The sequence below is a fragment of the Acanthochromis polyacanthus genome, chromosome 11 (assembly GCF_021347895.1).
Source record: "Acanthochromis polyacanthus isolate Apoly-LR-REF ecotype Palm Island chromosome 11, KAUST_Apoly_ChrSc, whole genome shotgun sequence".
In the NCBI taxonomy this organism is placed as follows: Eukaryota; Metazoa; Chordata; class Actinopteri; family Pomacentridae; genus Acanthochromis; species Acanthochromis polyacanthus.
The window spans coordinates 314,969-327,573 of record NC_067123.1 but is presented as its reverse complement, the minus strand read 5'-3'; the positions used below and the strand labels follow the sequence as shown (position 1 = coordinate 327,573).

Below are 12,605 nucleotides of genomic sequence, written 5' to 3'. Positions count from 1 at the left end.
TGACTTCATAATTAATTTGAACGGTGGTTTGAAAGCAAAGCTCAACATCTTGTTGTACCGTTTCATTGTCCTCATTTGTCGTTTCAAACCACGAGCTCGTTTTAGTGAAAAAGTCCACAGTGACAGCACATTTGGCTGCATGTGTTTCCAGAGCGTTCCTCTTTTTAATTCTTGCTTTCTTCGCGCCACTCTTGTTCATTCTGTTTCGATCTTTCAAACACCTCTGACTGTGGAGAAGTTTTTTCCACTTAGATGCTGTTCTGACACAGAGCCAGCAGATGTCACTCTTCTGTCAAAGTGGTTCACTGCTTCATGAAGCTTCCATCTCACTTTCACTAAAGAAGTCACCATTGCCTAGACACGTGTGTAAATGCACATAGAGAACTGATGGTTTTTGCTGCTACGTGTGATGCTGCAGGTGTTTATTAAAGTCAGAGGAAATAGTCTGATAACCAGCAGGTGTGGGCAGAAAACAGGACTGAATGAGGTGTAAGAATGTTTCTGCAAAATCCCAGAATTACATTCAGTGCAAACTGAGCATTATTGTTTCAAACATGAATCTAACACGTGTCAGATTTGAGGCACATTAGTATCTGGACTTTGGCAGACATTAAAGGGAAACTTTAATGAGATTTGCTTTCTGGCGTCCTGAGATTTGGATACAGACCACAACAAAGAGCGATCGCCAGGTAATGTTGAGGTTTTCGTTCACTTCTCATCTCTAGTATGTTGTGGGACACTCATTGAGACTATCCGAGCCGGTCAGTGTGGGGAAAAAAGCACGTTAGGGCGGACTTTGATGCGGGGGGGGCAAGTTGCCCCATACTTTTTGCTAACTGAGCTGCTAAGCTGCCTTCCTGGCTAAATACTGGAGCTGTGTCGAAAATTCATTTCTCCATCACTCACATGTATGAAATGATATATGAAAACAGACCCCAGGTTGAAAAAAACGAAGTTCCCCTTTAAGTCAATGTGTTATATACTAGTTACCTGTTGGGGGCGCTGCGACCCCTAGACACAACCTGATCTACTCTGCCTGGGTGTCCTGGGTGATGGAGTGTGATGTTGAAAGAGCCGAAATAGTCCAGGAAGCATCACTGACGATGTGTTCAGGTTCATCGACTGTGTGTTGTATCTACTTCAGATGCGCTGCTTTGGATAAAAGCGTCTGATAAATGAAACTGTTGAATTGCAGTGAACAGCATACGACACAAGGGAGAACCAAAACAGGCAACAATGCATAATAGTTGGTTATGTTGCACAGCTCAGGTTGGAGCATCTCTAATGACTGACCACACACACACTGAGGAATTCAAATCTGCACTTTTCATTCTGAAACAATCTACAAGACCGAAACACTTAAACTGCTCCTCCTATTGTAACCAAATCTAACTTTTCTGCCTGGAACACATCCAGGGACTGAATGCATCCTGTAATCTAGGACAAGGATGCAGCATGAGCAGGGATTAATCAGAATAGAACAGAATAGCTACTTTATTGTCAACCGCAACAGACACTAGTTGGTGCACATTATGACTGAATTTCAGATACAATCTGTTAATGTTAGTGTATTTACTCCAAGTAAACACTCAACCAGCAGTATGTTCAAATACTGTGCAGTTTTAAGATGGAGTCCAGGTGTTTGTGAGAAACCAGTGGTTTGAAAGCACATTTTTTAAACTAATTTAGTTTGAGAACCATAACACATGCTCTCCAAAAATAAGTATAAAAGGAAGGGTGCATTATGTTACACTTTAAAACAAACAGAGTTCTGTTGTGTTCCTTTGTTTTTTATTTGAGGATCTCTCTTTTTGCAGTTGATCAGATCAACCATGTGGTCCCAGTGTGAAGGAAAAAAACTTCCTGTTGTTGGGAAGTTTTAAAAACCTTCTGGTTGGGTTGAGGGTAGAGAGGAAGGAGAGAACATGAAGACTTTGGAGGTCGCTGAGGCCGACAACAGCAGATCAGAAACATGCAGCTCCAGATCCAGAGAAACCTGCAGAGGACAAAACACAAAGTCAGTGACATACAAAGGTGGCGTCTAACTGTTTGAAGACATAAAGAGGAGAGGAGAGAGGAGAGAGGAATACATCATGTGAAATCCTCCAGCAGCCTGGGTTGGAAAATGAACATTTTGAGAAAAAACTGAGTGTAACAATGAGCTAAATGCAGTTAAAGCTGTCATTCACAGCATCTGCATGGATATTTAAGTCACCTGTTATAATGACTCTGTCTGTACTAAGACTAAATTAGTGAAGAACTCTGAAAATTCAGATAGAAATTCTGAGGGAGAGGCAGGTGGGAGATGAACAACTAACAGAACTTAGAGACATTACAAAGGTGAACTGCAGAGATGGTGCATTTTAGTGTTCAAAGTCACCTTTTCATTTGGTTATTGATCTGATCTTTCATAAGATCGGGGGTCTTGGAGAGATGGCTCTAAAGACAGCAAAAAGAGAGAAAACTTTAATGGACTCAGATAAATAATTACATCTGAGCTAAATGACTTCACATACTCATATTAACATTAAGTTTCTAATTAGCCAGTCTATTTGATAAACTTACCTTGTGTTAATTGCATGGTCTCACGAGTCATGCACTAGTCCTGGATCTGCCTCCCGTCATCTCTGGTCCATCCTGTCTGAATCTGCTTGATGTCGTTGAAGCACCAATTCTTTAAAAAAAAAGAGAGAGAGATACAGATGTATTTTTCAATTGATTCTGACATCACTACATTTTGTCAGACTGTGATGTGCTACATACTAAATCCCTGCAGTGTCTGTTGGCTCATTCTTTCTTTTCACATTTAAATTACCAGTGCATCCGGTAAAATCTCAATAAAGTTTCTTCTCCTCACAGGGCGGTCGTCGTCTCTGGCTTCATCTCTGTTGGGGCTCGGTCACTCGTCTTCAAATCGTCTTTGGGGTCGTCCTTGTCTTGGTCTTGGGTCCCGAGATCATCAGTCTGAAAGAAATCAAAAAGAAAAACGCGGCAGAATCTTGTCGACGTGTGTTATTGTTGAGATTTCAAAAATATTAGATATATGAATGCAAAGTCAAAATCCAAAACTCACCGTTTCATGCAGCAGCATTCACAGGGATCCTTACGTACCTCTCCTGGAAACTTCCCTCTGGCAGCGAGACTTTCACCCTCACACTACACTTACTATCTTAAATAACACATTTAACCACCCCTTTTAATCCCAGTGTGACTCTCCTGAACTGTGATCTTGTCACTGTGGACTCCACTGTGGGTCCAGGGTGGGATACAGACGCACATGTTGCTTCTCTGTGACATGCCGTCTGCATCCTGTTCACCTTCTGACAGAGCGGAGCTTCACTGTGAGGGGGGGCACCACAGGAGGTTTCCCACAATGCCCCCCAGATCGCCCACACCTCTGACGGGCACCCTGACAGGAGTCCCACCGACAAGAACCGAGCTCAGACAGAATCACACAAAATACAGTCGAAGAAAATTCATCCAAATAAAGTTGGAATAGATCTGATCAGACATAATCACAAGAGAGTTCATTCAAATAAAAATTGACCAGATCACATCCAGAAAATCACACGTAGCTAAAATGTTTAAAACAAAACGGGGTAAATTTAATGAAATGAAAGGTTTGTGAACCTTCTTACCTGGAGGTTGGCTGGCAGGAAGTCCAGCAGCCCTCTTAGGTAAGGCAGGAGGCATCTGAGGAGAGAAACTCACACAGTGGTTAGAAAAAAATGCTAAGAGAGGACCTCCTGCATGTTTGTTAGCATTCTGTATGTTTGTCAGGAGGTCCCTCAACAGAAAAACTTGGAGGGGAAGAAGAGTCCTCCGATATCCTGCAACTCCAAGGGAGGGGAGAAAAGAAGGGTGAGAGGGGGAGGAGGGGGAGTAGATAGGAGAGAGGGGGGAAGGGAGAAAAAGAAGAGTTTTTTTTGTTTTGTTTTTTTAGAAAAAGAAGAGTTTTTGGGGGGGTTTTTTGAGAAAAAGAAGAGCTTTTTTTTTTTTTAGAAAAACAAGAGTTTTTTTTTCTTTTTTTAAGAAAAAGAAGTTTTTTGAGAATTTTTTTTCTTTTTTGAGAAAAAGAAGAGTTTTTTTGAGAAAAAGTTTTTTTTATTTTTTTGAGAAAAAGAAGAGGTTTTGTTTTGTTTTTTGAGAAAAAGACGAGTTTTTTGTGGGGGAGAGGTGGGGAGACAAGCGAGGACGCTTGGAGGGAGGGAGGAGGAAGAGGGGAGAAGAGGAGAGAGAGGGGGGGAGACAAGCGAGGACGCTTGGAGGGAGGGGGGAGGAGGAAGAGGGGGAGGAAGAGGAGAGAGGAGAAGGGGGGAGACAAGCGAGGACGCTTGGAGGGAGGGGGGAGGAGGAAGAGGGGAGGAAGAGGAGAGAGGAGAAGGGGGGGAGACAAGCGAGGACGCTTGGAGGGAGGGGGGAGGAGGAAGAGGGAGGAAGAGGAGAGAGGAGAGGGGGGGAGACAAGCGAGGACGCTTGGAGGGAGGGGAGGAGAAGAGGGAGGAGGAAGAGGGAAGAAGGGGGGGGGGCAAGCGAGACAGGGGGAGGGGAGAGGAGCTTGGAGGGAGAAGAGGGAGAGAGAGAGGGAGGAGCGGTAGACAAGCGAGGACGCTTGGAGGGAGGGGAGGAGGAAGAGGGGAGGAAGAGGAGAGAGGAGGGGGGGGAGACAAGCGAGGACTGCTTGGAGGGAGGGGGGGAGGAGAAGAGGGGAGGAAGAGGAGAGAGGAGAGGGGGGGGAGACAAGCGAGGACGCTTGGAGGGGAGGGGGGGAGGAGGAAGAGGGGAGGAAGAGGAGAGAGGAGAGGGGGGGGAGACAGCGAGGACGCTTGGAGGGAGGGGGGAGGAGGAAGAGGGGGAGGAAGAGGAGAGAGGAGAGGGGGGAGACAAGCGAGACGCTTGGAGGGAGGGGGAGGAGGAAGAGGGGGAGGAAGAGGAGAGAGGAAGATGGGGAGGGAGGACACAGCGAGGACGCTTGGAAGGGGAGGGGGGGGAGGAGGAGAAGAGGGGGAGGAAAGGGGAGAGGGGAGAAGAGGAGAGGGGAGGGAGAACAAGCCGAGGACGCTGAGGAGGAGGGGGGAGGAGGAAGAGGGGAGGAAGAGGAGAGAGGAGAGGGGGGGAGACAAGCGATGGACGCTTGGAGGAGGGGGGGAGGAGTAAGAGGGGGAGGAAGAGGAGAGAGGAGAGGGGGGGGGAGCAAGCGAGGACGCTTGGAGGGAGGGGGGGAGGAGGAAGAGGGGGAGGAGAGGAGAGAGGAGAGGGGGGGGAGACAAGCGAGGACGCTTGGAGGGAGGGGGGAGGAGGAAGAGGGGGAGGAAGAGGAGAGAGGAGAGGGGAGGGAGACAAGCGAGGACGCTTGGAGGGAGGGGGGAGGAGGAGGGAGCGCATGGTGGAGGTGAGGGTGTGCTGTACCTTGGAGAGTCGCTGGGGTCCGACGTCCGCTGGAAACAGAAACAAAAACAACATTTCAACACAGACTCAGGAAACTGGAGCAAAGAGGTGAAGCTGCTCAAAGAGGGACGCTCAGGAGAACCTCAGAGGAACTCAGAGGAGAACATGTTGCTGCACCCCGAGTCTCTGATCGACTCCAGCTTCAGGGTTTCAGGAAGATGCTTCACATTTCTGCTCAGAGACTAATCCAGAAAGAAAACTTCTCAACTAAAATCCTCACTTTGTTTATCTTTAGTCAGCAGAGACTAAAAACTCACACAGCTCTGCAACGTCACAAACCAGCTCTCATGAATGCTCCTCGTTTTACTTCTCCATCATTTCACTTATTTTAACTCCAAATTCCATAAATACCATGCATCAAAATGCAAAACACTAAATCTGTTTTACAAAAATGATCTTTTAACAATAATAATACAGTAAACAACTGTGAATATAGATTAAAATATCTGTAAAGTATTTAAATTATAATAATATTAAAGTAGAACCAAAATAATAATTATTGTATTACAGATTATATTTTCTGAAATACTACTACTACTACTACTACTACTACATAATAATAATAATAATAATAATAATGTTTGACAAAATAAATACAGATATTTGCTGTTCTTTTTCACTTGGACAATACACTATTCCACTATTTTTAACAATAATGTGAATATGGGTTAAAAAATAATGGAAACCACAGGAAATATCTGTGATGTATTTAAATAAAAATTATATTAAAATAACCGAAATAATAATCAACTCTGGCTTCCTCCCACAGTCCAAAAATATGCTGAGGTTAATTGATTACTCTAAATTGCCAGTGTCATCAGAGTATTTCTGAATGTGGCAGGACTCAGTGCTGTATTTGAAGTCAGATGTACACAGAATGAATGGAGCCATTGTTCCTTGTGCAGCCCCAGTACTACTCATTTCATATTGTTTGTCTGTATATGTAGCCCTGCGACAGACTGGCGACCTGTCCAGGGTGTCCCCTGCCTTCCCTCGAGTCAGCTGAGATCGGCTCCAGCACCCCCCGCGACCCGAGTGAGGATAAAGCGGTGTATAGAGAATTTTTAAGTAACCTCAGCATATTTTGGACTGTGGGAGGAAGCCGGAGTGCCCGGAGAAAACCCACGCATGCACAGGGAGAACATGCAAACTACCATTAGCATTTACTATTTGATTTCCATCCCCAATGTACACATTTTTTTCTTGTAGCTAACAGCAAATATTTGTAAATTAACTATATTTTGCCGATTTAAATACAGTGAAAATAACATACATTTAGTGCCAATTGTTGTGAAATAATAATAACAATGATTAGTGTTTATAAAAATACATATTTTTGATGTGGATATTACACGTGCACGTTCTGACGTCGGGACGTTTCCCCTCGCGACGCTTCTTCAAATACTTCCATCGTCATGGTTACCAAAGATACACATTTCTTAGTGTTTTATGAAATATGGGCCAGTCGCCATATTGCTTTTTAATTTCTGAAACCAAATTATACAGAACCGGGTATCTTCTTGCTGCAAGGCGAAAGTGCCAACCACTACTCCAATGTGCAGCCACATTGTGAAATAACAAATATCAATTTATAAAATGCAGATTTTTGACGTTTTTCATAGTGAACATGTAAATTATTCATTTTACTGGTCTCGGCACATTTAAATCAATATCCACATCATGATAAACTGAACGTTTGATCGGAAACCTTAAAAAGAGGCTCCGAGGACCTTCAATGCTTCACACACAACTGATCATATTTGGAACATTTTATGAGAAATGGACCAGCAGCCATTTTCCACCGAACTTTCCATGTTAAACTAGAAACGCACTCGGAGAGCGCAGACCTTCGCCAGGCCATCTGTTTGTCTGTTTGTCTGTCTGTCTGGTTGTCTGTTAACATAACTCGAAAAGTCATGGACGGATTTTCACCAATTTTTTACAGAATGCCCGGAAGAGCAAAAGTAACAATCGATTAGTTTTTGGAGGTGATCCGGATCACCGTCTGGATCCAGGATTTTTTTTGAAGGACTGTACAATTTTGAGAGATGCCATCTCTCAAAATTGTACAGACGGTGATCCGGATCACCTCCAAAAACTAATCGATTGTTACTTTTGGCCTTCCGGGCATTCTGTAAAAATCTGGTGAAAATCCCTCCATGACTTTTTGAGTTATGCTGTTAATTATCAGACAAACAGACAAACTCCGATGATTACATAACCTCCTGGCGGAGGTAACAAAATAACAGTTTTATCTACACATTCTCCTGTACGGTTATACAGCAAAACACAGTGTTCAGAGAAGATCAGCTGATGAGAAAAGCATGAAAATAATTTTCTTACCTTCATGTTGACAGTCCAAATGCAAAATGGAAAGTTCGAACGTCAACAGGCCTTTTGTAGGTGCGCGTCACCTTCTGTTGCCATGATTTAAAAGATGCACTGTGCTTGACCAGTTCTGATCTGCAGCTAAAACAATCGTCCATGTTGTCCATTTCTGTTTCGCTTTTCCACGTATGCGCACGAGTTTCCATCGCCTGTCAGAGATGTGTGGAGCCTCAAAGCTACCTGAACCTTTTCTGACAAGATCCGCCTCTGATTGAAGCATCTTAGTGAGAACAAGATCCTTATTGCACTAAAATCATCTTATAGTCCTTCTAATAACACAGTTCAAGCAGTGCTCCGTAATTTTGTGCGTAATGGCCGCTTACCTTAATGAAATTCTCCTGGCAGCTCTGATGGATCTCGGGATTCATCCACAGAAGATTAAATACAAATAAATAAACCCTATAAACCCAGAATCATTGTGGAACAGAGAATGAATATCAGGGCCAGAGTGGGATTCATGCTCAGCCCTGGAGTTTCAGGTCCACTTTAGATCACGACCTATTAATATTAAAATCATGTAACTACATGTCAAGTCTACAATAGCACACTTTTCTGTAAAGCCCTGTAAGTCAGTGTATTTTTCTAAAATACTTCCAATTCAGTGCAAGTAAGGGTTGCTTCACAATGTGGATTTATTTCAACATAAGTGCACATCTCCAACATTATTCTTTACAACACATACTTGTCAGCAATATCAGAATCTGTTCTGTTCAAATAAGTGTTCAGATATTCAAATCTTAAAATTAATTAAAAGAAAAAATATAAATATTTCATTTTAAAGAAAAAAATAAAAATAAAATAAGAAGTGTTGCAGTTTCTAATAACGCTATCGTCTTTTTTTCCTCTGCAAGGAAACAGTTCCATCGCAACTTAGATTTCACAGAACATCAGTTAAAGGGCAAATCTCCAACACTACTCTTTACAACATCAGCATGTATGTATGTACATCCTGTGACTGAGGGCGAGCAAATTATCAAAACTAACAACCGACTCATCTTCATCTGTCTCATCCCTAACTTGTGGTTCAGGGTTCTGCTGCTGTGATCAGTCCTTGAGGAGACTCTCCTCCATAGACATAATAAAGAGTAGACGCCGCATCGACCGCTACTGCCTATTGGCGCTGACGAGCCGTGGGGCCGAGAGTGCCTGTATTCGTGTTGGTGCGCACGAAACCGAAACTAAAACTTACGTGACAGTTTCACGAATCCCCGTGAGACCAGGTTGTGTATTCACCTTATTCAGGAAGTGAGGCAGGGCAGCGCCATTTTTGAGAGCGACTTCCGATTGACCGTCTTTGCACTATAACATCGAGTCCTCTCGCTACTGTAGCTACTTTTAACTGTTCTTTTAAGCGATTTTAACATGTTTGGCATCAATTACGCTGTCCGCGGGTGCCACAACAACTGGGGAAAGATGAAGCTTTCTCTCTCTCAGAATTGTTTAGAGCACGGAAAGGTTAGATCTGAATGCTGCGGTCCAGCTCATGGCTATGTAAACAAACAGCTTGCATCGGTCACTGTCAGCGCAGCTGCAGCGATTCTACCAAAGTTCAGTTTCCACTAAAGACCTAGCCATGCCATCAGTGAGGTAAAAAGATACTCTCTGCTATTTTGAGACGTTGTTATGACTGCGGTTTGGTCAGAATCAGTTTTTTGTTGCTCCAGGGAATTAGCATTAGCTTGTGACAGGGCTAATAACACAGTAAACTGCAGGAGCTGTTTCAGAAATGACAATAACAACCTCTGTTTGCACAGCCACATCGTATATACATGAATCAAATTAAGTTTTATTCAAATCAACATACCTTCCATAATATGGCAGCAGCGTGACTGCAGAACTGCCCCAACCCACGACGCTGAAGTTAGCTTCCGATTCGGCACTTAAGGGAAAAGTTAAGGGGAAATGAAATGAACGTGCGGTGCGACAGTTTATCCACTGATTATCTGTTTTTTTCGACACTTCTTGATGTGTAAACATTTTAGACATTTGGGTAAGACATTAACTATGCCTGACAAGAGCTATTGTATTTGTAAAATTTGTATTTTATTTGTGAAAACGTTTAAGGGGATATTTCACCGTTTTTGCTTTATAACCAGTCCTTATTAGACCAGGTCCAGATTGAAAACCACTGTACCTACACTCCTCACATCTGTACTCAACTATTCTACAGAGCCTGAAAATTCATAAAAACATAGTCTCTGATTTGTGAAAACTTTATTCTATTTGTGAAAATGCAATAAAGGCACATTTTACAGTTTTTTTCTCATCCAGACCACATTAGACCAGGTCCAGGTCGAGAACCGCTACACGTAGACTCTTCAAATCTGGACTGAATTATTCTACAGAGCCTGTAGATTCATAAAAACATAGTCTCTGATTTGTGAAAACTTTATTCTATTTGTGAAAATGCAATAAAGGCACATTTTACTGTTTTTTTCTCATCCAGACCACATTAGACCAGGTCCAGCTCGAGAACCGCTACACTTAGACTCTTCAAATCTGGACTGAATTATTCTACAGAGCCTCTGAATTCATAAAAACATAGTCTCTGATTTGTGAAAACTTTATTCTATTTGTGAAAATGCAATAAATGCACATTTTACTGTTTTTTCAGCATATAGATCACATTAGACCAGGTCCAGCTTGAGAACCGCTACACTAAGACTCTTCAAATTTAGACTGAATTATTCTACAGAGCCTGTAGATTCATAAAAACATAGTCTCTGATTTGTGAAAACTTTATTCTATTTGTGAAAATGCAATAAAGGCACATTTTACAGTTTTTTTCTCATCCAGACCACATTAGACCAGGTCCAGCTCGAGAACCGCTACACTTAGACTCTTCAAATCTGGACTGAATTATTCTACAGAGCCTCTGAATTCATAAAAACATAGTCTCTGATTTGTGAAAACTTTATTCTATTTGTGAAAATGCAATAAATGCACATTTTACTGTTTTTTCAGCATATAGACCACATTAGACCAGGTCCAGCTTGAGAACCGCTACACTTAGACTCTTCAAATTTAGACTGAATTATTCTACAGAGCCTGTAGATTCATAAAAACATAGTCTCTGATTTGTGAAAACTTTATTCTATTTGTGAAAATGCAACAAAGGCACATTTTACTGTTTTTTCAGCATATAGACCACATTCGACCAGGTCCAGGTCGAGAACCGCTACACTTAGACTCTTCAAATTTAGACTGAATTATTCTACAGAGCCTGTAGATTCATAAAAACATAGTCTCTGATTTGTGAAAACTTTATTCTATTTGTGAAAATGCAATAAAGGCACATTTTACAGTTTTTTTCTCATCCAGACCACATTAGACCAGGTCCAGCTCGAGAACCGCTACACTTAGACTCTTCAAATCTGGACTCAATTATTCTACAGAGCCTCTGAATTCATAAAAACATAGTCTCTGATTTGTGAAAACTTTATTCTATTTGTGAAAATGCAATAAATGCACATTTTACTGTTTTTTCTCATCCAGACCACATTAGACCAGGTCCAGCTCGAGAACCGCTACACTTAGACTCTTCAAATTTAGACTGAATTATTCTACAGAGCCTGTAGATTCATAAAAACATAGTCTCTGATTTGTGAAAACTTTATTCTATTTGTGAAAATGCAATAAAGGCACATTTTACTGTTTTTTTCTCATCCAGACCACATTAGACCAGGTCCAGCTCGAGAACCGCTACACTTAGACTCTTCAAATCTGGACTGAATTATTCTACAGAGCCTCTGAATTCATAAAAACATAGTCTCTGATTTGTGAAAACTTTATTCTATTTGTGAAAATGCAATAAATGCACATTTTACTGTTTTTTCAGCATATAGACCACATTAGACCAGGTCCAGGTCGAGAACCGCTACACTAAGACTCTTCAAATTTAGACTGAATTATTCTACAGAGCCTGTAGATTCATAAAAACATAGTCTCTGATTTGTGAAAACTTTATTCTATTTGTGAAAATGCAATAAATGCACATTTTACAGTTTTTTCTCATCCAGACCACATTAGACCAGGTCCAGCTTGAGAACCGCTTCACTTAGACTCTTCAAATTTAGACTGAATTATTCTACAGAGCCTGTAGATTCATAATAACATAGTCTCTGATTTGTGAAAACTTTATTCTATTTGTGAAAATGCAATAAAGGCACATTTTACAGTTTTTTCAGCATATAGACCACATTAGACCAGGTCCAGGTCGAGAACCGCTACACGTAGACTCTTCAAATCTGGACTGAATTATTCTACAGAGCCTGTAGATTCATAAAAACATAGTCTCTGATTTGTGAAAACATTACTCTATTTGTGAAAATGCAATAAAGGCACATTTTACTGTTTTTTTCTCATCCAGACCACATTAGACCAGGTCCAGCTCGAGAACCGCTACACTTAGACTTTTCAAATCTGGACTGAATTATTCTACAGAGCCTCTGAATTCATAAAAACATAGTCTCTGATTTGTGAAAACTTTATTCTATTTGTGAAAATGCAATAAATGCACATTTTACTGTTTTTTCAGCATATAGACCACATTAGACCAGGTCCAGGTCGAGAACCGCTACACGTAGACTCTTCAAATCTGGACTGAATTATTCTACAGAGCCTGTAGATTCATAAAAACATAGTCTCTGATTTGTGAAAACTTTATTCTATTTGTGAAAATGCAATAAAGGCACATTTTACTGTTTTTTTCTCATCCAGACCACATTAGACCAGGTCCAGGTCGAGAACCGCTACACTTAGACTCTTCA

General features: G+C 41.7%; 1 protein-coding gene and 1 long non-coding RNA gene across 4 annotated transcripts in view; one reads left to right on the top strand and one right to left on the bottom strand.

Moving 5' to 3' along the window:
- The window catches only part of LOC127536146 (lymphokine-activated killer T-cell-originated protein kinase homolog), a 58,587-nt gene extending 55,206 nt beyond the window's left edge, over positions 1–3,381 (bottom strand). The window contains exons 1-4 of one of the 3 annotated variants that reach the window (XM_051955717.1): positions 2,816–3,381; positions 2,566–2,674; positions 2,381–2,439; positions 1,888–1,996 (exon numbers count right to left, since the gene is read on the bottom strand). The gene's annotated coding sequence lies outside the window, so the exon portion shown is untranslated. The remainder of the gene's footprint in view (positions 1–1,887; positions 1,997–2,380; positions 2,440–2,565; positions 2,675–2,815) is intronic. The other 2 variants (XM_051955718.1, XM_051955715.1) reach the window with 2 other exon arrangements.
- A 6,327-nt stretch (positions 3,382–9,708) lies between these two features.
- Positions 9,709–12,144, top strand: LOC127536148 (uncharacterized). The gene is made up of 4 exons (XR_007945132.1): positions 9,709–10,297; positions 10,998–11,172; positions 11,522–11,702; positions 12,052–12,144. It is a non-coding gene; the product is annotated as an uncharacterized LOC127536148 (long non-coding RNA).
- The last annotated feature ends 461 nt before the right edge of the window (positions 12,145–12,605 follow it).